Genomic DNA, 23,565 nt, shown 5'->3' on the forward strand with positions numbered 1-23,565 from the left:
GGAGGTTTCCTTCACTGTGCAAAAGCTCTTTAGCTTGATATGGTCCCATTTGTTTATATTTGCTTTCATTGCCCTTGCCTGAGGAGACATATCCAAAAACATACTGCTAAAAGAGATGTCAAGGAAGTTACTGCCTACTTTTTCTTCTAGGAAATTTATGGTTTTAGGCCTTATATCTAAGTCTTCAACCCATTTTCAGTTTATTTTTGTACATGGAATCGGAAAGTGGTCCAGTTTCATTCTTTTGCATGTAGCTGTCCAGTTTTTCTGATACCAGTTATTGAAGAGATTGTTTTTTCTACATTATATTTTCTTGTCTTTTTGTCAGATTAATTAACAGTATGAGTATGGGTTCATTTCTGGGTTCTCTATGTATTCCAGTACCATACAGTGTTGATTACTATAGCTTTGTAGTATAGTTTCAAGTCTGGGAGGGTAATATATCCAGCTTTATTCTTCTTTCTCAGTATTTCTTTGGCAATTATGGTCTTTTGTGTTTCCATACAAATTTTAGGATTATTTGTTCTAGTTATATCAAAAATGCTATCGGTATTTTGATAGGGACTGCATTAAATCTGTAGATTGCTTTGGGTACTACAGACATTTTAGTAGTATTGACGATGAGTATTTAGTATTCTTCTAAATCATGAGTGCTGTGTACCTTTCCATTTGTGTTGTCTTCGATTTCTTTCCTTGGTGTCATAGTTTTCAGAGAATAGGTCTTTTACCTTCTTAGTTAAATTTATTCCTAGATACTTTATTTTTAAAAGATGTTTTATTAAAGTATAGTTGATTTACAATGTTCCTGCAATTTCTACTGTACAGTAAAGTTACCCAGCCATACATGTATATATACACACATTCTTTTTTTTTTTTTTGTACTATTTTCCATCACGTTCTAACCCACAAGACTGTTCCCTGTACTGTACAGTAGGACCCCATTACTTATCTATTCTAAATGTAATAGTTTGCATCTACTAATCCCAAACTCCCATCCATCTTCTTCTCTCCCCTCTGGCACACACAAGATGCTCTCCATGTCCTTTAAAAAACTGACAATAAAAACAAAACTGTTCCTGTTTTGTAGATAGGATCATTTGCGCCATATTTTAGATTCCACATATAAATGATATCATATGGTATTTTTCTTTCTCTTTCTGACTTAATTCACTTGGTATGAGAATCTCTAGTTCCATCCATGTTGTTGCAAGTCACATTATTTTGAACTTTTTTTTATGGCTGAGTAGTATTCAATTGTATACATGTATCACATCTTCTTAATCTATTCATCTGTCAATAGTCATTTGCATTTTATTATTTTTAAAGCGATTGTAAATAGGATTGTTTTCTTCTCTTTCTGATTGTTATTTGTGTGTAGAAATGCAACAGATTTCTGTATATTAATTTTTTATCCTGCAATGTTACTGAATTCATTTATTGGGACTAAGAGCCTTTTTTGAGGAATCTTTGGGGTTTTATATATAGAACCATGTCACCTGCAAATAGTAACATTTTTTTTCTTGCCTAATTGCTGTGGTTAAGACTTCCAATACTATGCTGAATAAAAATGGTGAGAGTGAACATCCTTGTTTTTTTTTTTCCTGATTTTAGAGGAAATGCTCTTGGTTTTTCACCATTGAGCATAGTGTGAGCTGTGAGTTTAGCATAAATGGCTTTTATTATGTTGAGGTATGTTTCCTCTGTAACCACTTTGCTGAGAGTTTTTATCATAAGTGGATGTTTACTTTTAAAAAATTTGTTTTTATTGAAGTATAGTTGATTTACAGTGTTGTGTTTCAGGTGTACAGCAAAGTGATTCAGATATACATATATATATTTCATTTCATGCAAAAGGAAATGAAAAAGAATGGAGGGTGTAGAAATACTCATATTAGACAAAATAGACTATACACACACACTTTTCAGCTATTTTCCCATAGAGGTTATTACAAAATATTGAATATAGTTTCCTGTGCTAGACAGTAGGCCCTTGTTGTTTTTCTTTTTATACCTACTAGTGTGTTTACGTTACTCCCAAATTCCTAATTTATCCCTCCTCCCTTTGGTAACCATAAGTTTGTTTTCTGCATGTCTGTCTGTTTTGTGAATAAATTCATTTCCATCATTTTTAAAGATTCCATATGCAATTGGTACAATGTGATATCTGACCTACTTCACTTAGTATAATTTCTAGGTCCATCTATATTGCTGCAAATGGCTTTTTTTTTTATGACTGAGCAGTATTCCATGGGGTGTATGTGTGTGTATCACGTCTTTCTTATCCTTTTATCATTTAGGTGCTTCCATGTCTTGCCTATTACAAATAGTGCTGCTGGGAACATTGAGATTCATGTATGCATGCATATTTTCAAATTAGAGTTTTCATCTTTTCCAGGTATATGCCCAGGAATAGGATTGCAGGACCATAATTTTTTTGGGGGGGGCTTTCTAGGGCCACACCCATGGCACATGGAGGCTCCTAGGCCAGGGGTCAAATCAGAGCTGTAGCTGTCAGCCTACACCATAGCCATAGCAAGGTGGGATCCAAGCCATGTCTGTAACCTATGCCACAGCCCATAGCAATGCCGGATCCTTAACCCACTGAGTGAGGCCAGGAATCAAACCCACATCCTTATGGATACTAGTCAGGTTCTTCAGCTGCTGAGCCACAATAGCAACTCTCATAATAGTTTGTTTTTTTTTTAAGAAACCTCCATTCAGTTCTCCATAGTAGCTGTACCAATTTACATTCCCACCAAAAATTTAGGAGGGTTCACTTTTCTCCATACCCTCTCCAGCATTTGCTTGTAGACTTTCTCATGACAGCCATTCTAACCAGAATGAGGTGATACCTCATTATAGTTTTGATTTGCTCTTCTCTAATAATTCATGATGTTGAGCATCTTTTCATGTTCCTGTTGGCCATCTGTCTTTCTTCTTTGGTGAAATATCTATTTAGATTTTCCACCCATTTCTGGACTGGATTTTTTTTTTTCATATTGAGTTATATGAGCTGTTTGTATATTTTGGAAATTAAGCCCTTATTGGTTGCATCATTTATGAATATTTTCTTCAATTTCACAGGTTGTCTTTTCATTTTATTTATGTTTCCTTTGCCATGCAAAACTTTGAAGTTTAATTAGGTTTCATGTATTTGCACTTTCACTTCCATTACTCTAGGAGATAGATCTTTTTTAAAAATTGCTGTAAGGATAACTTGATCCCCTTAGCTGTACAGTGGGAAAATTAAAAAAAAAAATTGCTGTGATTTATGTCAACGAGTGTCCTACCTATATTTGCCTCTGGGAGTTTTATAGAATCTGGTCTTAAATTTAGGTCTTTAATCCATTTCAAGTTTACTTTTTTTTTTTTTTTTTGGTCTTTTTAGGGCTGCACCTGCAGTATGTGGAAGTTCCCAGGCTAGGGGCCAAATTGGAGCTGTAGCTGCTGGCCTACACCACAGCCGCAGCAGCACCAGATCTGAGTCACGTCTGCAGTCTCCACCACAGTTCATAGCAATGCTGGATCCTTGACACACTGAGCAAGGCCATGGAGCTAACTCACATCCTCATGGATACTAGTTGGGTTTGTTACCACTCAGCCATGATAGGAACTCCCATTTTTTTTAGTTTACTTTTATATGTGGTGTTAGAGGATGTTCTAATTTCATTCTTTTACCTGTAGCTGTCCAGTATTCCTAGCACCACTTATTGAAGAGACTGTCTTTTCTCCACTGTATATTCCTTTTTTTTTTTCTTTGTCTTTCTAGGGCTGCATCCTGCAGCATATGGAGATTCCCAGGCTAGGGGTCCAATTGGAGCTGCAGCCTCTGGCCTACACCACAGCCACAGCAACACCAGTTCCAAGCTGTATCTGTCACCTACACCACAGCTCACAGCAATGCCAGATCCTTAACCCATTTAGCAAGGCCAGGGATCAAACCTGAAACCTCATGGTTCCCAGTCAGATTCGTTTCTGCTGCATCATGACAGGAACTCTCCCACTGTATATTCTTAAGTCTAGTGTTTTCTTATTGATTTTCTGTCTGGATGATTGATCCATTGGTAAGTGGGATATTAAAGCCCCCTGCTATTATCATACTGCTGCATATTTCTTTTTTTCTATTAATATTGCTTTATATATTGAGGTGCTTCTATGTTGGGTGCATAAATGTTTTCAAATATTGTATTTCTTTGTTGTATTTATCTCTTTATCATTTGTAATGCCTTTCTTTGTCTTTTGTTACAATCTTTGTTTTAAAGTCTATTTTGTCTAATCTGAGTATTGCTACACCCCCCTTCTTTTTCATTTCCTTGTGCATGGAATATCTTTTTCTGTCCCTTCATGTTTGGTAAATGTGCATCTTGAGGTCTGAGGTGAGTCTCTTGTAGGCAGCATGTACATGGATATTTTTAAGAAATTTCTTCAGCTAGGGAGTTCCCATTGTGGTGCAGCAGAAATGAATCTGACTAGGAACCATGAGACTGCGAGTTCAATCCCTGGCCTCGCTCAGTGGGTTAAGGATCCAGCATTGCTGTGAGCTGTGGTTTAGGTTCCAGACACAGCTTGATCTGGCATGGCTTGTGGCTGTAGTATAGGCCAGCAGCTACAGCTCCAATTCAACCCCTAGCCTGGGAACCTCTATATGCCATGAGTGCAGCCCTACAAAGCAAAACAAAAAAAGGAAATTTTCTTCAACTACACCATGTCTTTTGATTGGCACATTTAACCTGTTTACATTTTAAGTAATTATTGATAGGTTTGTTCTTATTGCCATTTTGTTCATTGTTTTCTATTTGTTTTGTAGTTCTTCTCTGTTCCTGACTTCTATTGGTTTCTTCTCTTGATGGATTCCTTTAGTGTTATGTTTGGATTACTTTTTATTTTTTCTGCATTCATTTTAGGTTTTTAGTTTGTAGTTACCATGAGATTCATATACAATGACCAGGATGTATGGCTGCCTATTTTAGACTGATAGTACCTTAAATTCAAAGGCATTATAAAAGCACTACATTTTTACTGCTCCTCATCCTGGTTTATGTTTTTGATGCCATATTTTACATCTTTTCATTTTGTCTATCCCTTACAGTAGACATAGTTGATTGTACCACTTTTGTCTTTTAACCTTCATACTAGCTTTCAAGTGGCTGATCCACTGCCTTTACTATATGTTTGCATTTACCAGTGAGATTTTTTCTTTATTTTTGTATTTCTAGTTTCTTGTTTCTTTTGCATTTAAAAAAAGCCCTCTAACATTTCTTAAGGCCAATTTGGTGATGATGAACTCCTTTAGTTTTGTTTGTCCAGGAAACTCTTTTTCTTTCCTTTACTTATGAAAGCTAACATTCCCAGATAGAGTATTATAGGTTATAATTTTTTTTCCTTTCATCACTTTAAATATACGCTTCTGCTCCCTTCTGGCCGGTAAAGTTTCTGTTGAAAAAGCAGCTGATTGTCTTATGGGTTTCCCTTGTATGTGATTAGTTGTTTTTCCCTAGCTTCCTTTTAAGATTCTCTCTTATCTTAACTTTTGCCATTTTAACTATAATACCTCTTGGTGTGGGTATCTTTGGGTTCATCTTGTTTGGGACTCACTATGTCTCCTATTGTCCCAGAGGCACTTTATATTCTCCTCCTTTAAAAAATTTTTTTTCTTTTTGCTGTCCTGATTGGGTGATTTCCAATTATTCTATTTTCTAGATTGCTTATCTGTTCTTCTATATCATCTAAACTGCTGTTGATTCCCTCCAGTGTATTTTTAATTTCAGTTATTGTATTCTTCAACTCTGATTGGTTCTTTCTTATATTTCTGTGTCTTTGTTGAAGTTTTCACTGGGTTCCTCCATTCTTCTCCCAGCTTTGGTGTACATATTTATGACTATTTCTTTGAACTGTTTATCTCCGTTTCATTTTTATGACTACTTCATAAACTACTTTATCTCCATTTCATCTTTATGACTATTTCATTAAACTACTTATCTCCATTTCATTAGGGCTTTTTTTTCCTGCAGTTTTATTTTATACTTTTGTTTGGAACTCTCTTTGTTTAACTTTGTTTCTATTAATTAAGTGAAACAACTGCCTCTCCTGGTCCTGAAGGAGTAGTCTTGTATAAGAGTGTCCCCTATATAAACTCCTTGCATCTGGTGGCTTTAGCAGACCCACTGGATCTGGAGTAAATGCAGCCCAAGGAAGTCCTAAGGACTTCCATGCTGAGGGCACCTTAGGGGGACATCTGAAGCTGGAACAAATGCAGACCTGGGGCAGTCCTGGGGTGCTCTGCACCCAAGACTGACTTAGTAGAATGTCTGGAACTGAAGCAGGCATGAGGGATCCTGGGGGATCTAAACAATGAAAGCTCCCAGCATCCGTGACCCCAGAGAGGGCTCTGACAGTTCCCTGACTATTTAGCAGAAGCTCAAAGGTTAGTAAATTAAATTCTTTTTAGCATAGTTTAGGTACCCTTTAATATTTTTTTTTCTTTCAGGCTGCACCTGTGGCATACGGAGGCTCCCAAGCTAGGGACTGAATCATAGCTGCAGCTTCTGGCCTATGCCATAGCAATGCAGGATCCAAACCATGTATACAACCAATACCACAGCTTGCGGAAATGCCAGGTCCTTAACCTACTGAGCAAGGCCAGGAATTGAACTCACATCCTCATGGACACTAGCAGAGTTTTTAACCTAATGAGCCACAAAAAGAACTCCTAGATGCCCTTTAAATTGCTGGGGGATTTTTCTGTGTCACTGGATGGGAAAGTTTGCACTTGGACCCCTCAACAATATCCCTCCTTACTGCAGGTTGCTATGTGAGGGCATGTTTCTGTGGATGAAGTGTCTCTGTCCTTTTTCACTGGTTCCTGGGTGGTTCTTCTATGTGCAAGAGCTCTTCAAGCAGCTCTCAAGCCTTCTTCATTTGCATGTCCCCGGGAGGGAGTGAGCTCAGGGTCCACGTAGCTGCCATCTCAGATCCCTGCTTGGAATCTGTATTTTTAACAAGTGACCTAGTAACTCTCCTGATCCGGGAATATGGGGAAACACTGCTCAAAATTGGTTCTATAATTTGGTCACATTTCAGTAGGTCTTTCTGACTTGCTTCATAGTTGAGTTTGCCTGAAGAGATGTATGCTAAGTTCTAGGGCTAACTCCAGGCAGGGCACATAATTTCTCTATTACCCATTCACCCTCAGAGCCCAAACATCTCTAACCAGGAAACTAGCTCCTTACCCTTTCCTAGGCCAAATCTAATCTATATCTGTGAAGCCCTTTGTTCCAAGGACTGCTATGTTGCTCTAAAGCTATGGTTTATTGAGAGTTTACCAGGTGTCATGTTTACAACTTCTCCTTTCTTTTCATCCTTACCACAGTCCTATGAAGTAGATTCTTCTATTCTTCCCATTTTACAGAGGAAGATCAAGGAGGCCAGAAAATGTTCAAGGGAAAACACCTGGTAAGTGATTGGGCTGAGAAATGAACCCAAGCCACTCTATCTCTAAGCCTGGGTGCCATCCTCCTGTGGGCTCTTATAGTCTGCCTGCACTGGTACCTTTGCACTCACTGCCCTATCTGTGGAAGTCCTGTGCCCTGAATGCAGACTCCAGAGGCCAGAGTGAAAGAATAAGGGATTCTGAGAGAAGGATGCAAATCTGGCCCTGAGCACCTGGAGAATTCAGAGGAGACTCCAGGGGAGATCTGAGCCCTCTGTCTGAAATTCAGCCACATTAGGAAATGCACTGGGTGGCAGGGGAGGGGGGGGGATGTAAATATCTCCCTAAAAGGAACTCAAACATGCAGTGAAGTGATTTCTTGTCTTCTGAATGTCCATAAAATTCCAAATCTCAACAATTCATTTGTGACTTAACTTTTGAAACAGGTCTCTTAGGTTATGTCTAATGTATTTGCCTTCTCTCCTTAACTAGCATATAAAAACTTAGGGGGACGACAATTCCTAGAAAATGGGCATGAGAGAGAAACAAAGTTGGTTTGAGATCTCTGCCCTTACTAGCTCTGTGACATTGGGCAAATTACTTAAACTCTCTAAGCCTGAGTCTTCTTATTTGTTAAATGGGAACATAAATAGTAACTACCTGGTGAGACTGTTTTGAGGATTAAATGAAATAGTGCAGATAAATGGTTTATAAGCAATTGCTGGATGAATGGTAATCATAGCCTCCTCTGTCTCCTCCTCATCATCTGAGAGCAAACACCTTCATGTGCCTTTGTGTTTCAGGTGGGCACTTAAAGCATTATTGCCTTTCAGTGCTAAGGGGGCATTTTCACAAAGACATAAATACACAAGGTCAAGAAGAATTCTCCAAAAAAGTGTTTTATGAGAGAATAAATGTAATGTCAAGTGTCAGAATAATTTTAAGGTGAAAAGAACACTAAAGAACCTGTCAATAATTTTTTCCCTTGATTGATATTTTAGCCTGAGATATGGTGGTAAGGAGAGAGGGAAGGAATGGGGTCAGGCTGACAAAAGACTACAGATACCAGCAGTAGCAGAATGGAGGACATGCAGAGAGCCCAGAGCTTGGAGTGCAGGAAGTGAATCTGCCGAGGGGAGGCATGTATGGATCTGTGTAATGTGTCAGATGACCTGGGTTTCTATAACTGTAAATCTGGAGAGCTCACTTGAGTTTCTTCATTTGCAAAATGTGGATAAAATCATTGTCATGGAGTTGGTGTGAAAATAAAGCATCCCAAGGCCAGATAAGTGCTTTATTAACTGGAAAAGGCAATGTAATCCCAGGGTGGAAGTTCTTAGTAAGCTGTGCCTGGTAGATGGAAAAGCATGTGGGAGCAGGTTGAGGAAGCCTGCTTCCACACTCTGGACACAGGCAGAACCGTAAGGAGAGATGAGGGAGCAAAATTGCCTGAATGGATAGGGGAAAAAATGTAGAGCTATAAAAAGAAGAGAGAAAAGAGGAAAATATGGAAATCCTAGTCCTTCCTGGACAACAATGGAGATCCCTCAGAAGCTGTATGAACTATTTGGAGGAGGTTATTTCCTGGCTGTAATTCCCAGCAGAGTCGGGGGGTGGGGGGGAAACAACACTGAAGAAGACCATTTCTTACTTCCATTAGGCTCATCAGATCAAGGCCATGACACGTGAAAGAAGCATCTTCTCTCTGTACATAAAAGACAGAGTTTGTATTTTTATAAAAGCCACTAATGCAATGTACATCCCTAGAGTGTTAGTTGATGTGGGTCTAAAGGACAGTGTGAGACATTTCTGGTAACTCCCCATGATACGAACAAAGAACTTGAAAATGTCAAATACATTTACAAGAGGTAAAAGAAAAGCAGGGTTTTTTTTTTTAATTCTAAACTATGCAATCAGACAGTCTTATTAGAATCTGGGGCCCTTAAGCCATGTCTGTCTATACCCTATCTCCTTTTTGACCTTATTTCTGATGATATTGCACTGTCTGACCTGTCATTAATGTTCTCTTATTCTGTATGGAAGAAGTAAGGAAGCTACATTTCCAGAATTGCATTTGAGTCATTTGTGAAATTGCATATTACAATTTCCCACCATTTCTAACATTTTCTTTCTCAACTGGGCATTCACTTTCATGCCTGTGACCTCCAGGGCTAGCTGCTTTTCTAGCTCAAGAGAGAATTGCTTCAATCAGAGCTGCGGCTGAGGATAAGAACATATATTCTTCATGTTGTTTGGTTTCCATGGATAGAAAATTAGAAACCAAGATATGTGAGACATTTGTATGGAATTTAAGTACTTTCAAGGAGAGTAGATAGGACAAAAAGTTATTTACTTCATTTTGCAAATGTCAAAGACCAAGACTGAAAAAAGTAAGGATGACATACAAGGAGGTGACTGCACATGCTGGCTGCCAAGGTGGTTCGTTTCAACTGATGGTCAAAGTAACCTTGTCCTAGGATCTGTGTGCCCAGATATCAGGTTAGGTCCACCTTGCTGCCTCTGTCCTTGGTCACCTTACTAGAGGCTCCAGTCAAACATATGTCAGTAAAGCATAAAGTTATGTAAATATGCACACAGGTGCTCACGCCTAGGCAAGAACTTGGCAAAAAATAATTCAGTAATATCTGGGCTCTACAGGAAAAACATGCCTCGGTTTACATAGCAAATAAGAAAAACATAACTAGGTAACAGCAGAGAAAGAAAGGGATTAGCAGGTTAAGCAGATGACTCTGGGTTGGAACTTTCACTCTGCCACATGCATGTAGTTGATCTTAGCAAAAAAAAGTCATATCTCTGAGCCTCATTTTCCCCATTCTATAAAGCAGGGATGGCCACAGGGATGTTATGAGGATTAAATAAAATAAACATGAACCAACCTGTACAGGGATGCCTATTGTGCTACAGGGGCCAGAGAGATTGCATAAACATTAGGTTGGTTTTTATTTCTACAAAAGACATGACCCTGAAGAACTCTACCCAAATTTAGCTTTTGAATATCAAATTCTATTTCATGAACTATGTGGTATGCAGCTGGGATAACCTTTAATATTAGTAATGTTAGTAATATCACCTTCCCAATTCATCACCATCAAATGTTATTGCAGGTGCAATTATTCTTTCCCTGGTCTTTTATTCCATAAGTCTAGGGTTTTCTCTCTCGTATTCTCTTAAAACAGAGCAATGTATATCCACATAATATGAAGAACAAGCTTGATCCTGTTATACTCTGGAGCTGGGAACGCATCCCAGGACCTAAATCCTCCCACTTGGCTTCAGGCTGAGCAGAGAAAGAGTGATAACCCTAAGCCATTCCGTCACAGGACACTCTTCTAGTCATTTGTAAGAATCTTCTACCTATACACTTTGGAATATCAGCCTTTGCTTTCTCGTCTTCAACAGCATTTTAAAAATTTATTTAGCCTTTTGGTAGTTTTTTGGTTACAGAAAATCCCTCCCCACCCTTTCCCTCTGATCTTTCCAAGCTGAAGCCTTCAGACACTATTTATTGAATGCCTGGGAGGTACTAGGTGCCATAGGCCCAACGCTACCATGACGGATGCTAGAAATTCAAGACATGCATGGTGCAATCCCAGTTGCCAGCTAGGCTGAGTGCTGTTGAGCAGTCAGTATGCATGTTCTGCTTCACTGGCATGGTCTGCCCTTTACTCAGGGGGCGGTAAAACGTCACTAAACAGAGAAGGGGTAGAATGAGAAGATGAAGAACGTGCACCCCAATGGAGAGGTTTTCCTTTCTCCTAAAGCTAAATGTACCTGTCTTTCTCTGACTTCCTTTGATTTCCCAGGTGACATTTAGCTCATCTTGCAAGCTCATCTCATGAGTGTAATTATAAATGCTCATAAGTTAATATTACCCATCACATATAACAATCCAGTGCTTTAACCCCAAAGGATGACTGAATGGTGGTGACTTCAGTCTTTGCTCTAAGATATTTTAGGGAGAGGAAAGCCTTTCAATGTTGTATCATGTGGGTGCTCCCTTAGGCAGTTTATGAGTGAGGTGTAAATGAAAATGGGACCCTGCTGAACAGAAGCATGTCCCCAGCACTAGATTTCAGGTGCTTTTTGGACTAGCTAATGATATTAACTAAGAATTTTTTCTTATAGTTTTGGTCTTGGTTCAGGGCAGGGGGTGTGGAATAATCACTCTCCTCATTCACTGCATTAAACCCAGCAAAGGTTCCATCCCTAAGGTACCATTATCTTTCCTGATCCCCAGGGTGAGTCAGAAGGAAATGTACTCACTCTCATTCACGCTTGTTGCTTAATAGTTCCTGCAATGAGGTTTCCTTGTGTAACGAACAGCTTCTGTGGGTGTTTGAGGGTCTTTAAAAAGAAAACATGTTGTTCTCATGAGTGGAACACCTTCTGAAGGAAGCGTCACAGCAAACACGGAGCTCTGGTTCTGGAGCTGAGAAGAAGCTTTTCTCACAGGTGACAGGAGGCTTTAAGAGGGGGGCTTGTCTATAGGAGCTATAATGTCCTGGCATTCAAGCCATCTTCACTTTAAATGATTGCAGCCATGGTATGGAAGAAAAGAGAGGCTTGGGCTCTGGCCTGGGTTCCATTTCTTCTCAGTGATTGATTGGCCATTTTCTCAATCATAAAATGGGGCTAATTAATAAGAATACCTCCAAGGCTTATTGTGTATAAAAGGAGGTAATACATAGAAAGTTAAGCTGGCTAAATGCCCAGTAAGTGGTAGCTATCTATGAAAGCATTGCTGCTACTTGGTTCTTCTACTCTGCATGACTTCAGAGAGGCAATACAAGTTCCGTGAGCCTCGTTTTCTCATCCGAGAAGTGGGGTCAATATTACCTAGTTCATAGAGCCAGTATGAAGATTAATTTATTTGCTGGGTAAGCACTAAGTGCACTCTCTGACATGATGCAGATACCTAATAGATGTCAGTTCTCCTTACCCGCTTTGTCATCTTTGTCTGCCTATGGGCTCATTGACTGAAACTATTTCATAATATTTTCCATTCCAGAGGTATCTTGTTGACAAGCACTACCAAATGGAACTGATTTTTTTTAAAAACAATCCTTTAAAAGTTTCTCTTTAAAGTGGAAAGCAGGGAAAAGCTTATGGGTATTGGATCTCCAGAGAGATACCCAAGAGAGGGAACAGGGGAGCAGAGAGTGGCCAAAAATAAGCATCTTGTCTTCCAGCCTGTTCTTCGTAGGGTGGATCTGGTCAGCTATACACTGTCCTGTCCAAACTAACTTCTCTGCCTCAAGGATCAGGAAACTTTTCCCTACAACTTGAAAGAGTCCAGGAGGCTTTAATGAAGCTTTAATGAGAATTGGTAATGGGGAGAGATTTTTGATAACCATTGTTTATAAAGTAGGTTGCTCTCCATAGTTTGGAGCCTGTCTCCACCCCCTGTGGACCTCACTCTTATAAACCTAGAGCACACCAGTGTCCCTTTAGGCTATTTTTGCTTTAACTCTAACATTTAAGGCTGGCACTGCTCAGGTTTCCCTTCAAATGCCTTTGGTCTTCCTCTATCAGAGATCTGGAGTCATAACCGGATCAAGAACCATGTCCCTTTTGCCATTTATATTTTGATGATTAATTGGGCACAAACGTGGCACTCGGATTTCATAATGGCCTATGGGCCAGCTCTTACTTTTCTTTCGATTTTTGTCAGCCAGAAGCCTGTGGCTTCTTAAGGACTGTAAAGTTTTACCGGTTCTTACCAGGTGGTGAGGAGAGATGACTGTGCAGACCTGTAGAACTGGAGCTGCCGCCAGGGGACGCTCGCTCGCGGAGAGTGTGATCCTGGTGCTGCCAGAGAAGCCGGCGTCTCCGCAGCAAAGCAGATTCCCTCACCGCCTCCCTCTATTATGCTTCCTCCAAGTGGGTGCTTTTGCGGAGGTTCCTGGGATCTTTGCTTAAGGGGAATGGCCTTCCCAGCCAGGCCTGAGCCATGAGAACCCATACCTCCCATTTCCCTAGCGTGCTGCAAGGCTTTGCCTCCCCAGGGGCACGAGGCTGCGCCGGCGGCGGCTGGGGATTGGGTGATCCAACGCCTCTCCAGTTCCACCTCCAGATGCTTAAAGAGCCAGACTTCTGCATTTAGGACGGCAGAGCATCCAGCGCCTCTCAGACTCACGTGGATCAGGGTCTAGGGATCCGATTCTTAAAGTTTGGCCCCCCGCCTGGCAGCACCGCTCTCAGCATCACCCGGGACCTGGTGTGAAATGCACATTCTCAGGCCCCGCCCCAGACCTCCTAAATCCAAGACGGCGGGAGGGTGGCCCTCTGTGCTTTGCTACTCCTGCAGGTGACTGTGAGGCGCTGGAAGGTGACAGCCCCGGCTCCTGGGCTTCCCACTTGCTCAGGTGAGTGTGCATCGTGAGTCCGGGAATCCAGGTCCAGCCGAGATCTCCGGTCCGCTGGCTAGGTGGTCACGTGGGCTCTTGGCTTCATGTCTTCCCCCCACCCCCATCTTTAAAAGGAAGGGGAGGCTTCTGGTTAAGACGTTTGTGACCTTTGCAGTGTCTCCGGCTGCTGTACCTTTGGACGCCCACTCCTTGCCCCTGCCGCTAGACCGCTGGGGAAGTGGAGGCTGCGGGAGACCAGACACCTCTGGAAACTTGCGGGACGCAGGAGAGGTGACGGTGGGAGCCGGGACGGATAGGGACTGTCCTGGGCTGCGCCTGGCCTCGGGTGCAGCGGGGGCAAAGGCTGGATTTGGGGTCTGGGCTGCGTGAGGAGCGCTCAGTCTCCGCAGCTGAGGCGGCATCCAAGTACGCGGAACAGAACTACTCTGGGAATAGCACGTGCCACGCTTCAGCGATTCTAGGCGGGTGTTTACAAGTACGGTAAGTGCCCCTTCGTTCAGGCTGTGACTTAATTGTCTGATTTTCTGTTTGCAATACAGCCGTGGGAAAACAGTAATACTGGGAACAACCCCCCCGCCAAATCCACCGGTCTGGAAAACTACTGGAAACAGTCATTTCATGTTCTGACTAAATATTTTCGTTTAAGGCGCTGGCAAAATTAACCAAGTAGTTTGTGCCTGTAAACTCGGGTTGCTTGTGTTAATATACATGTCTATTCAAAGAAAAACTCCTCTGTATTTTCTCTACGGATTTCCCGACAGTGGATGAAAAAGTGACAGTGCAGAAGTTAACCAGGGCATTTCAAGCCTGAGTTTTGTGGGCCTTCAGAAGAGGAGCATGTATCATGCAGGTGACCAGTATTTTTGTATGTGTTAGCAGGCATACTTTAGTCATAACAGAAAGCAGAGTTTCTTCTTTCTTGAGTGGATTGAGCAAGATTAAGATCGTCTGGGCTGTTTTGTTTACCGAAGAGGAACCTAGTTGCTGTTCTCTTAACCATTCCTGCCTAATTCATATTGGATATAAAATGAAGTCAAGGGAATACTATTTTTATGAAAAACAAAACTTTGGATTTGGATGGATTTCTGTTTAGGAAAATAAGGTTAACTGGATTTTACTGGTTTAAAAAGTAACTTTGTGCTTTGATGTGGTACACAAGACTTTTGAGGAAGGATTTTTGTCTTATGTTGTTAGATTTCTAGTATTTCCATGGGCATTCCATTAGAAATTTTAATTTTTGTTCTAAGTTTCTAAACTCACAGTGGCTCTTTTTATTTGTGTGGGGGGGAAGTGTTTGTTATTTAAAAAGTGAACTTGTGGAAAGAAAGATTGGTGTGAGTTACTATAAAAAGTAAATGTACTGTGACTGTGAAAAGAACCTTTACACACTTATTCTTTACTCCTGTTTTTTCTGCAGAAAATAGAAATTTCTCCATACATTCTAGATGAGGGGAAAATGTAAGGTTCTGTTTATTAACAAGTGTCAAAGCATAAACTTTAGAATTCCATTTTATGTTCAAGCATTTTTTTTCAGTTGAATTAATTAAAATACTCATTTCAAAAGTTGCCAGTCTCCTGTAAGACTTAAGACATAAACGTCTCTGAAATCAATTGAAAACATTAAGGACATATTTCATAGTGGTTCTGAGGGACGCAAATGAATCTAAATACCTTTTACATTTCTCTTTATAATGTAGAACAGGTAAAATTTAGCAGTAAATTTAACCCTCGGGAGTTCCTGCTGTGGCACAATGGGTTAAGAATCTGACTGCAGTAGCTTGGGTTGCTACAGAGATGCAGGTTCCATCTCTGGCCCTGAGCAGTTGGTTAAAGGATCTGGAATTGCTGCAGCTGTGGCATAGGTTGCATCTGCTGCTTGGATTCAGTCCCTGGCCTGGGAACTTACACATGCTTAAGGTACAGTCATTAAAAAAAAAAAAAAGTAACCCTTAAAATATAATTAGCATTTAATAGATATTGATGTGTCCATTTTTAAGACTATGACAGTGCAATTTTCTATAAATGTGTATCCATCAGGTAATGAATGATTCAGAATATATCTTATGATGATTTTAGTTCTTGTTTTGAATCATTTTACATAATATCTATAAATAACAATACAATTGTATAGAATACTGAAGGCTGAGTTTGAACTGTTTACTGCTAAGTTCTCTGATAATTACATCTGGAACCCTTGAGAAATGTATACTTGAATTTTAGACTTCCTCATCTTTCAGTAGTACACTGTTTTAGATATAACAGCATTTTGAAAAGTCAAGCTTATTGCAGTAATTTACATAGAGTAAAAGTAGCCTCTTTAGGTTTATCACTCTGATGATATGTATGAATTCTAATAATCACACACAGTCATGTAATAACTTCCATGATCAAGACATAGAACAGTTCTCTTACCCCAAGAAGTCCCCTTTGTGGTCGACCCTTTCCACTCAACCTCAACCCCTGGAAGTCACTCATTTGTTTACTGATTGTATAGTTTTGCTCTTCAGTGTGTTCTTACTTAGAAATAATTCCCTTTCCTCAAAAGAAAACCTCATTTCCCCTCTTTCATTGGGATGAACCACGGTGTGATATTTTGGTTTTAATCTTGCACACTTTGGGAGAAACCGGAGCAAAGACAAAACTATTTTGCAGATGGGAAACTAGAGATTTGACCTACATATTAAACTAACACTGGGCTAATAGATTTAATTCTTAGCAAATCTGGGTCCCATTGTTGTTTAAGCCTTTGGTTATGGTGTGCCTCCTTAGTTATTCCAAACTGAAATACAAGATCATTTTAAAAATAATTGTTATCTATATAATATTAATAGAATATATGGTTCCTTTATCATCTTGGCATTTAAGAAATACTTATATTTAAGATTAAGAAAGCTATTTAAATTACATATAATCAAATAATGAGGAGCATAAGAATGCTTTAAAATGACAATTTGGAGACATTTAAAGTAAAATCTAAATTATAGCTACTTAAGTTAAAATATTCTCATTAGTAGGACATAAGGTCTGTGCCCAATTTATTTGTACTTGTTTTTTGATTTCTGTGCTATGTATATCCTGCAGGACGCATGCAAAATCTTTTATGAATTAAATTTTATTTTACTGTTTAATACATTATTGAATTCTGTACACGGAAGCCTGTTATTGCTAGGCACTCCTGAAAAGGGTATGTCAGGTTGATATCATTTTCCTTCTTCCTTTGTGCTATGAAAAACGAGAGCCTCTCTTTTAAATACATACACAACTTACCTTTCAGAGAACTGCAGTGCAGGATCTGGGATGTGCAGAGTGGCAAGTTTATGAGGCAGCAGCTGACTGGATGATTGGCATTTCTAAGTGGAACTGCTACAGCTGTTGATAATAATTAAGGGCTGTAGGAAGGGCATCTTTGTGTGGGTGTACTTGAGAGAGGACAGAAGAATGAGGGTTACCTGGGAAGACAAATTACTCCGCTCATATATATTTCTTCAATGCAGGACTGCACCCTTTTGTTGGTAAATGCTTTGTGTTCTGTCAAACCCAGGATCGGAAGGGGTGTTGAATGGATTCAGTTAAACTTCTGCATTGGTCATGTCCTTTTGAATCCCATTATCTACAACTCCCCGGCACCGCCCCCCCGCCCCCCTCCACCTCCCTCCACCTCCCCACCGCACCCTGCCACAAACAAATATTTGAATGCGGTTTGGTTTCTTAAAAGTGGAGCATTGTCTCAGGAGGGAGCAGAGACTTGTTGATGAGAGGGAAGACTGACGGCTTTCCCCTCCACACCGCTGCTTTAGGGCGTGATAACCCAGGGGCCCAGGCTTTGTTCTCTCCCTGTGGTCAAGCTCTCAACTTTCTGTTTCCTGTCCAGCTCCTTGGGCTACTAGGGGAATTCGTTTTCTCATTTAGGAAAACACATGTAGGTGTTCTTAAGAGTTGCATGTGAATCAAATCTGAGTGAACAGTTCCATGATGATTTTGGAGTGTTTTTTCTTTATTCCTCAATTAATATTAAACCAACAGAGAGCCTTAATATTTTTCTTTGAAAAAGATACATTTAAGGCTAATGATTGGCCAATAGCCAATTAATACACATCTAGGATACTTGACACTTAAGACATGGTTTTTTATCCTTTCCACGAAATTCCCTCTAGTGTCTGCTTTGTGAATGTGAATTTATGATTTCTGCAGGACACACAAATGTGGAGTGTTTTAACTGAATGCTTGGAGAAGTGTGATGGACATGGTTGAGAATATGGAATAGGAGAATGTGGCATTTTGTGTTCCACACATTCTGGTAGACGCTCAGCTTTTGGGACAGTGGTGATGGGTGTCAAGAAGAAAATAAAATTAGGAAGCAAAAGTCTTCAGGGTGGCCATAAAGGCATCTTAACCTAAATTGTCTAGAAATCCTGCCTAGTACTCCATGTGTATCCAGGGATATGGCAATAGACTGGCTTCAGCCACTTGGGTATGTAGTAATACCTTGCAGAATGCTTTCATGTACATCATTTTACTTCATCCTCTAAGCACTGTAAGAAGGGGAATGCATAGTAGGTTCCTGTTTCTTCTGATGAAGAAGACGTGGGAGCTCAGGGAATTGAGATAATTTGGGCAAGATCACCTGGCCTGGGCCCTGGTGTTCTTCTCTGTCCTCTGGGCAAGCATAGATAAAAACAGGCCTGGTGGTGATTTCTTAAACCAGATTTGATAGGCACTTTGATAAAATTGGTCTACTATTTCTAGAGTGTTCTTCTGTCATGTCTAGGGCCTGCCTTTTTCTTCTCCAAGGAATCACTGTCAATATTTTTTTTTCTTTTTAGTTTTAGCCATATCGTGTTCCCCAGCCAGTATGCTAGAACACTGCATATAATCCCATGTGTACAGAAAGCTTTCCCACTGGACGCAGATGTGACCCAAGAAGGCCCACACAGGTGTACGTAATGGGAGTGTGTGAGTGAGACATCTGTGGGCAGAAGACACGGGCTGTTCATCATGAAGGATATGGGCCAACTATTTTAGGCGATGGTGAGTAATTAAAGAAAATTGACATGCAAAGAAATGGTTATTACAATCAGGATGTTCAGGTACCTGTTTCTTTGTTGGCCAGGTGAAATTCCATGCCTGCCAGGCCCAGCAATTAAATTGTTTAGAGATTCTTTTTCCCTCGTTGTACCAGAGGCTGTGGTCATGGAGGCGATGCTGGGGTGTTCAAATGAATTTGTCAGGAAAACTCTGTCCTACAATGTGGAAGACATTTCATCTTTTTGGAATTATTTCCTTTAACCAGTTTATATCCCTGTCTTATATCAGAACTATTTAAATGCCACAGTTTGTTCACTTTTCTAGACCTCCAGTGGAGAAGACTTTCCTTGTGCTACCTATTCTCTTGTCTCCCAGCTCTACTGCAGTGGTTCAAGTGTGTCTTTGCTTAAGAAGAAAAAACCCTTTGCATTGGCTACCAAGTTACTAGTTACCTAAGACTCCACTGACAAATAGTTGTCATGTGGATCTGTACAGACCCAAAAGATATCCAATCCCAAACCAGCATAGCCTTACAATCACTATCCAGCGACCAGTTCCCTCACATTAATTATCATGGTGCTGGGGATGTGTGTAAATTCTAGGGAGGTTGGTATATATATGTCAAATCCATATTTTCTAAGCAGAGTCCTTGTGGTACCTGATTGATTGCCTGGATGAATCCTGGCATTTGCCATCTGGCAGTATGTGTCTGACAGGTCATTGCTGCATTTCTGGACTGAGAATGAACATTTCAGTTGTAGGTGAAAATGAGTGATGGCATTGATTCTCTGCTCCTGAGAGAGAGGTCATCTTCATTTTAAACTGCGTATACACTTTCCAGCTGGATAATGGGAAACTTATTTCATTTATGAATTTCCATGCTGTTCTTCATCACTTTGTGTCAGTAAAAGCTTTATGTTTTTAAGAGGCCCAATGAAAGGAAAAGATAGCAGTGATTTTTCTGGGCTTGGTGTGTTAGCTTTTCTGAGCTGCTTATGCTGAAGTTCATTTCTTTTGATCAAGGTAAAGTTGGGATAACTTGAAATTCAGGAGAACTATGACCAAAATGTTTAGAGAGTGATTTTTTTGGTTTAAACAATTCCATTGATTTTTTAATCGATTGAGTATCAAGTTGAAGTCTCCCTTGATCAAATTCTTACTCTAAAATCCACTGCTTTCCTGCTTTTTAATTTCCTGAATATAATTTAATCTTCGTTTCATGATTGAGAGTGTTGAGTTTATCCTTATAGAAGTTCACCTTGAGTAGTGATCTGTATAAGAAAGTTGGTATACTCACCATGGTGATCACACTAACCTTTGGCTATGCTTTTTAATTTATTAAATTGGCTAAGCCGTCTTGTTTTCTTATACTCTAAGTTCAAGAAATACAAAATTTAATTATTACCTCCAGGTTACATTTTATTATGCATAACTACAATTTGTTAAGCACATAACCTTAAGTATTTTGCTGTCAAGGGTTACATATACTGTTTAAGTTCTGTTGTTAAACTACTTTAAATGTCTTCGGATTAAATATTTGGCTACAGAAGGTATGTTTAAATCAGCAAAAACAATGCACTAGAATACAATCACCGAGGTATAATATTAAAAACATCAGCATAGTGAGCAGGTGAATGTGTAGGTGAATTGAAATAGGAGAGGTGTTTTCAGGATGGACTGAGGGATAAAAGCTTCCTAGTGATTCTGTCAGTTCTGGTGCAGACTACCATATAAAGACCACCAAGAACCTAATTATTAGCTTTTATGGTCTCGCCTGTATTCAACCACTTGGTCTAACCTAGGTCATTTCCATGGTGCTGCCAATATTTTCACACATTTCTGTTTAAAGCCCTTCCTTGATAGACAAAATGTGGTGTATGCATACGATGGAATATTATTCAGCCTTTAAAAGGAAACAACTTTTGATACATATGACAACATGAATGAACTTGGAGGACATTATGCAAAGTGAAATAAGCCAGTCACAAAAGAATATATACTGTTATGACTCCTCCTATATGAGGTACTGAGTGGTCAGATCCAGAGAGACAGAAATAGAACGGTGGTTTCCAGGAGCTGAGGGAGGGAACAGTGAGAAAGCTATTGTTTAACAGGTGTAGAGTCTGAGTTTTGCAAGACGAAAAGACTTATGGGGAGGAGTTCCCGTCGTGGCGCAGTGGTTAACGAATCTGACTAGGAACCATGAGGTTGCGGGTTCGGTCCCTGCCCTTGCTCAGTGGGTTAACGATCCGGCGTTGCCATGAGCTGTGGTGTAGGTTGCAGACGCGGCTCGGATCCCGCATTGCTGTGGCTCTGGCGTAGGCCAGTGGCAACAGCTCCGATTCGACCCCTAGCCTGGGAACCTCCATATGCCGCGGGAGCAGCCCAAAGAAATAGCAAAAAGACAAAAAAAAAAGAAGAAGACTTATGGGGATAGTTTGCATAACAGTGAGAATATATTTATTGCTACTAAACTTCACGTAGACATACTTAAGATGGTAAACTTTGTATTTTACTACAACTTTTCAAAAAAGTTTGGAAATTGCTGATTTTGACAGTAGTTAACACTTTATTTTTTATTAGAAATCAGGGATTTGTATACATTGATTGGGAATTCGAGTAATTGAAATATGAAGTCCAGTACTCATTAATAAATGCACATAGATTTTTAAATTTTTATTTAATTGAAATATAATTGGGAGTTCCCATCGCGGCGCAGCAGAAACAAATCCAACTAGGAACCATGAGGTTGCAAGTTCGATCCCTGGCCCCTCTCAGTGGGTTAAGGTTCCAGCGTTGCTGTGAGCTGTGGTGTAGGTTGCGGAGGCGGCTTGGATCTGGTGTTGCTGTGGCTCTGGCATAGGCCGGCAGCAACAGCTCCAATTAGACGCCTAGCCTGGGAACCTCCATATGCCGTGGGTGCGGCCCTAAAAAGACCAAAAAAAAAAAGACCAAAAAAGAAAAATATATATATATAGTTGATTTACAATGTTGTGTTTCAGGTGTGCAGCACAGTGATTGAGTTTTATATATATATATATATATATATATATATATATATATATATATATATATTCTTTTTCAGATTCTTTTCCATTATAGGTTATTACAAAATATTGAGGATAGTTCCCTGTGCTGTATAGTCAGTCCCTTGTTGGTTATCTATTTTACACATAATAGTGTGTATGGGTTGATCTCAACCTCCTAATTTATCCCTCCCTCCCTTTCCCCTTTGGTAACCATAATTATGTTTTCTATGGCTGTGGGTCCATTTCTGTTTTGTGAATAAGTTCATTTGTATCCTTTTTTAAGACTCCACATATGAGCAATGTCATATAGTATTTGCCTTTCTCTATCTGGCTTCATTAATTTGGTGATCTCTAGGTCCATTCATGTTGCTACAAAAATGGCTGAGTAGTATTCCATAGTGTGTGTGTGTGTGTGTGTGTGTGTGTACTCATGTACCACATATACACATATTTATATACCACATCTTCTTTATCCACTTATCCGTTGATGGACATTTAGGCTGCTTCCATATCTTGGCTATTATAAATAGTGCTGCAACAAACATTGCATGTATCTTTTCAAATTATGGTTTTCTCTGGATATATGCCCAGAAGTAGGATTGCAGGATCATAAGGTAATTGTATTTTTTAGTTTTTTGAGGAATCTCCATACTGCTCTTCATAGTGGTTGTACCAATTTACATTCCTACCAACAGTTCAGGAGGATTCTCTTTTCTCCACACCCTCTCTAGCATTTATTATTTGTAGACTTTTTAATGATGATCATTCTGACCCTTGTGAGGTGATACCTCATTGTAACTTTGATTTGCATTTCTCTAATTGTTAGCGATGTTAAACATCTTTTCTTATGCCTGTTGGCCATCTGGGTGTCTTTTTTGGAGAAATGATTGGTTAGGTCTTCTGCCCATTTTTGATTGGATTTTTTTTGAGCTATATGAGCTGTTTTTATATTTTTGGAAATTAATCCCATGTCAGTTGCATTGCTTGCAATTTCTTCCATCCTGTAGTTTGTCTTTTCATTTTGTTTATGGTTCCTTGGCTGTGCAAAAGCTTTTAATTAGGTCCTGTTTGTTTATTTTTCTTTTTGTTGCTATTACTCTAGGAGATGGACCCAAAAAGATATTGTTGCAATTTATGTCAAAGAGTGTTCTGCTCTGTTTTCCTCTAGGATTTTTATACTATCCAGTTTTACATCCAGGTCTTTGATCCATTTTGAGTTTATTTTTGTGTATTATATGAGAGAATGTTCTAATTTCATTCTTTTACATGTAGCTGTCCAGTTTTCCCAGCACCACTTATTAAAGAGACTATCTTGGAGTTCCCATAGTGGTGCAGTGGAAACGAATCCAACTAGGAACTATGAGGTTGCGAGCTTGATCCCTGGCCTTGCTCAGTGGGTTAAGTATCCAGCATTTCCATGAGCTGTGGTGTAGGTCGCAGACATTTTTCGGATCTGGGATTGCTGTGGCTGTGGCGTAGGCCAGCAGCTGTAGCTCAGATTTGACCCCTAGCCTTGGAACCTCCATATGCCGTGCGTGCAGCCCTACAAAGCAAAAAAAAATAAAAAATTAAAAAATAGACTGTCTTTTCTTCATTGTATATTCTTGCCTCCTTTGTCATACAGTAATTGACCATAGGTGCATGTGTTTATTTCTGGGCTTTCTATCCTATTCATTAATCTATGTGTCTATTG

Source organism: Phacochoerus africanus, chromosome 2 (genome assembly GCF_016906955.1).
Source record: "Phacochoerus africanus isolate WHEZ1 chromosome 2, ROS_Pafr_v1, whole genome shotgun sequence".
NCBI classification, from domain to species: Eukaryota; Metazoa; Chordata; class Mammalia; order Artiodactyla; family Suidae; genus Phacochoerus; species Phacochoerus africanus.